Source organism: Nicotiana attenuata, unplaced genomic scaffold (genome assembly GCF_001879085.1).
Source record: "Nicotiana attenuata strain UT unplaced genomic scaffold, NIATTr2, whole genome shotgun sequence".
Taxonomy (NCBI): Eukaryota; Viridiplantae; Streptophyta; class Magnoliopsida; order Solanales; family Solanaceae; genus Nicotiana; species Nicotiana attenuata.
In genome coordinates, this window is record NW_017672796.1 from 58697 (window position 1) to 64229 (window position 5533).

Sequence of the window (5533 nt, forward strand, 5' to 3'; positions counted from 1 at the left end):
ACATTAACCAACTCCAACTTCCAGAATCAAAATCCAACCCCGATAACAAAAAGTCCACTTCCGGTCAGACTTCCCAAAAATTCAAATTTTGCCATTTCAAGCCTAATTCAGCTATAGAGCTCTAATTCACAATCCGGACACGTTCCTAAGTCCAAAATCATCTCACGGAGCTAACGGAACCGACGAAACTCCATTTCGGAGTCGTCTTCACATAGTTCCAACTACGGTTAAAATCCTAGAAGTTAAGCTTCCGTTTTAGGGACTAAGTGTCCCAAAATACTCCGAAACCAAAACAAAACCTCCCGGTAAGTCACATAAGTAGAAAAGGATACGGAAAAAGCAGTAAATAGGGGATCGGGGATAATACTCTCAAACGACCGGCTGAATCGTTACACAAATTATCTTAATTAGTCAGCCATGATTTCTAGGAATTCAGCTTGAGTATATGTGTTCCTAGATCGTTGCGAGTCTCCTCTATATTAGTTTGATAGAAATAATAGATAGATATGACCTTCATGTTCTTGTGACTTGTTGGGTGAATCTATATTATTAGCTTGTTATTTATAAAGTAGAACTCTTTATGAGTTGTGAAAAGGTTATCTCATTAACCTGAAATTTTTGAAAATGTGGGGGACCATGGTGTCCAGAGTTATATAGCTTGATCCTAAGAAGGAAAAACTTAGGTAAAATTGTTTATTAATGTTATAATAAAGCCTTGCAAAATTGAGATTTTTTGTGGTAAAAATTTATATTGGAAATCAAAAATATATTATAGTTTTGGCTCTGAAAATTATCTTGCTTTGGGTCTTTTAGTAATTGGGATGAAGAAATTATTGAATTATGGCATGTTTTATATTAATTTAAGATATTTCAGTAGAAGTTAAAATTGCTTCTATGTTTAGAAAATTTTATTTCGATATTTGAATATGGAAGATATCAAAAGAAAATAAATTCTTATATGTGTTAAAAGATGTTTCAAAAAGCACTTGTATGGAAGTCAAGTTCCATTTCATTTGAGATGATTTTATGTCTTACTTAAGAAATACTATGACTTAGTATTCTATATGTGAATTTTCCATTGTATTAGTAGGATACAATGATGATATTGAATCTATGATTCAGATGAGAAAAAACTCACTAGTGAGTGTCTGACCTTTTGGTGGTGGGTATTATGGTATTCAAATTGTCTGAAATGAGGTTGATTAAGCAACCTCTTGGTGAGCTAAACTGATAATAATTATATCGTTGAATTGTGATTTCCAAGGCGCAATAATCATTGTAAAAAAATAAATATTTCAATGGGAGGAGTAGACATATTTTCTTAAGATATAATGTCTTAAAGCAATTGCTTAGAGATGTGAATTTTTTATACATATTATGTGTAGTCAAAAGAGGATTTGGCCAATCCTTTGACTTATAAGTGAAACATCAAGGGGTTGAGACTTTTGCCAATTTGAGATATATGAATGATGATGGGAACCCAACCTATGTGATTGGAGATCCCATGAAGTAGGTTCATATAAGTAATAACAAATCATTAATTGATCAAATGTGCACTATTAAGTTATGTCTCTTCCTATGATGTGTGTATATAGTGCAAGATTGTGAGGAATGTGAGGCTGAGTTATTAAACTGTTAATCCAATAATCCATAGCCCTTTATAGGTAGTGTATCACGATGCAGAATACACTTGATGGATGGACCTATATGAGTGCAGAGTGGGGGCGCTCCTATGAAATTTGTGGCAAAATTTCTAGAGCACTCATGAAAATCAGGCGCATGCATGGTCTATTAGCGCAAAACCGCGATAATAGCAGAAATTGTGGGGGTGTAATATGATAAATAAGGTCTCTAGCTTACAACAAGAATTTTTGGTTTATAGAAGTTATCAACTTTACCAATTATTCAGTAAGTTAAATCTTATTTTATCTATTTCTCGTTCATAGTCTATAAGACACCAGATGAATTTTATTATACCCGAAACCAAGCAAAATATACCATCTTTATTTATTACTGTTCCTATTTATTTTTATCCCTTTTGAGATATGTGGGGGATTGTTGGAAAAATTAATAGTATCTCAAAAGGGAATGTCCAATATTTTAATTTGGAAAAACTTTTCTTCTATGAATATTATATTTCTATTTACTTATTATTTAGTAAATTATTTTACATTTAATAGAGTCAAACTAGCCGTTGTATAGCCGTTAACTAGTCGTTGGAGCAACACCTATATAAACATGGTCTTTGGAAAGCTAAAGACACAATTTCTAATACAAATTTCTGAATCATCTTTTCCTCCTATATGCTGGGTTTCTTTCTTGAGTTTTTTGCTAGTTCTTTTCCAGTTTAATAACTAGAAGAGTTTGTTGAATTCTGGGGGATATGCCTAATTTTATTCATCACGGTGTGGGCGAAATATCCTTAAGGACACACGCCTCAAGCTAACTCCTATTCTTCATAACCAATTTTTTCAATAACTGTAAGCTTGTAATTACTCTGTAATTACTTTATGACAAACAAACAGGTCATCGTAATTACAGTATTGTGGTCGTGTAATTACTATCCTAATAATTACACCAATTCCACTTATCAAACAGACCCTAGATGAATCTGGAATATAATTCAACTCAAAACACTCCTTAAGTAAGAATTGCCTATGACCACGTAAGGAGGCAACAACTTATTTCTCCATCAATACGTAGGACATTAATTATATTTAAGAGATAAAAAGACTCATCATTTTGGATTTAAATGAAGAATATTAATGATGTTGTGAACTTTTGAGGCACTACACGTTTATTCTTCACGTTCATATATAGTACATGTGCAGCACCCACCCGCCTATCCATTATGCAATGACGAAAATGTACAGTCTTGGTGCTTTTGACAATAAAATCCCCCCTATTATCAATAATCGAGATTTTTTTAGCTAGTTAGCAATTTTAAAAAATATCTATGGGATAAGACTGATAGTGGCAACAAAATAGGCATAAACTAGTTGGGATATCAAAAACCAAAAACTTTTTTCATTTATGTCATGTAGAAATATGAACTTTTATCCAACAAAATGCGACTGATAATTAAGCAGATGCTCTGGTCCCTTTTGTGGATGGCATAAATGGTACTCCCTCCGTTTCAAAATAAGTAATTTTTTAGCTGTTTTGACACAGATTAAGAAATCCACCTTTCAACATTAATTAGCTATGAAATTGACCATATTAACCTTTACTATCTCTTCACATAAACACTCCTAAGTCCTAACACATACTCCAACACTATTTACTCCAAGTGCAATATAGAAAAAAAAATAATTAATTCATTTTTGAAATCTGAAAAAATCACTTATTTTGGACCACAAAAAAGGGCCAAAAAATCACTTATTTTGAACCGGAGAGAGTATTTTAACCATTGTGGAGAAAAGAAATACAAAGAGAGAAGACCTAATTGGGTGTTTGTCTTTTGACCATTCAATTCATATATTGGAAACATTATCTCGGGTAACCATTTAAATTTGCTCAGAATTATTTTTCTCTGAGGATCTTTCGAAAATAGTCTCTTTACCTTTATAAGATAAAGTCTGCATACATAATATCTTTTTCAGATCCCTATATTAATATTGGAAACACTGCTATGTTATTGTTGTATTATCTCGGATAACCTAAATTATTTTTGTTTGGATTGAAATGAGAGAAAAAGAAAAAGTGACTATCATATTTACTATATTGGATTCTGTTCATTCAAATTTAGTAGTCTTTTCTTTGGGGTAAGCTCGCCATTAGCAAAACTACAATTAAACTTGTAATTATGTATTAAATCTAGGTATATTCTAATCTACTGTATAAGAATATATAGAAGTAGAGCTGTCAAAATAGGCTTGATCCGTGAGGCCAGCCCAACTCATCCCGTTACTTGGGTAGGGTATGGTCGGGTTGAAATTTTTTAGCCCATCCAAAACTGAGGCTTATAAGCCCGGCCCAAGTCAGCCCGCTGGCCCTTGAGGCTAGATCGAGGTTGGGTCTGGGCCAGCCCGTGGGCCAAAAATTAATTAAATTCAAATTTAAATATTTAATATTTTAAAAAACTAAAAAAATTATTAACTATAACCCCCATTCCTTAACCTTAAATTGTTAATTTACCCGTCCATGTCAACTAGAATTTGGATTTTTGATATGCATGTAGTATGACAAGATTAGTTTTTCTTTTGCTTAACTAACAACGAAATAAGAAAATTTTAAGTGGCCAACAATAATTTTTTTCAAAAGAAAATATTACTTTAAGTGGCCAATGATTAATTTGGTTACTTTAATATATTATCAATAATTAAACCACCTTCAGTTTTGAAAAAGATCAAGTTTTAATACCCAATGAAAATTGACAACACTAGCAATTTTCATGAATTTTAAATTTTTTATGGACTATAATGATAAAATCAGCAAATGATGTTAAACCTAAATTAAAAAACCTCAACATATAAACTTATTGAAGCAATTCCTGAACATGAGGAAAGTGAAAGAAAAGTATTAAAAAAATATTCATGTAACGTAAAAAAAGAAGAGTTAGAGATATAGAATTTGCATTTCAATTATGAGATTCCTTGTCAAATATCAAGATTTGTACGCTCTAAACAAACAGAAGTCGTTCATATGATTAAGAGACTATGTCACAAAGAAATATTTAAAAATATCAAGAAAAAAAATTTAAAAAATTGAAGGGTCATCATTTTAAGGCCCATTTGGATAGAGGGCCGGCCCGTCTTAACCCACTAAATTGAAAAGCCCGCGAAGTTTAGATTGGATTGGAAAGGATTAACTGTATGAGAAAAAGGCTACTCCAATCCCTACTAAATCCAATTATAGAGGAGAAGTAAAACACATTATTTTCAAGAGATAAAGTAATACTGGACGCAGATTTACTACTCAAAAAACTCACCCACTAACCAATGACTGAAAAATGCAATAATATAAAGAGCCACGCGGCGGCAAATAAAAAATAGTAGTTGTAACAAAAAGAATTAAAAAAGTAAGAGGAAGGAAGTCAAGAACCACATGTGGAACACATTTGATAATTTCGAAATGATTCTGTGGGCCCCTTTTGAATGCAAGCCCTCTATGATCATCACGTGACCATTTCTTTGTTGTCTTTGTTTTTACTTTTTTAGTTGTATTTGCTAAGAGAAAAAAATTCAAATGTGTTTTGGTTAACGATTCTCTAGCCGAGATTTTGACTAGAAGAAACACCACCCACAAATAGATCATAATAATATAAGCCAATAAAGAAAAAGAAAATGATTTTCACTTACTTTTCAGCTCATGAAATTTAAAAATTGGCAGTGGGTTCTCTTAGGTAAAAATAGAGATTATATCTTCCCACTTTTAATATAGTATAAATATAAATAGATATGGAGCATAATTTGTTGGGTGTATCTCTTTTTTTGGTTCAATTATTAAGTGTACGAATGGAGTACCAAGTCACCAGTTGGTTAGTAGTCACTATTAATTGTACTTGGTAGTTAGTAGTCTTAAGGGGACTGCT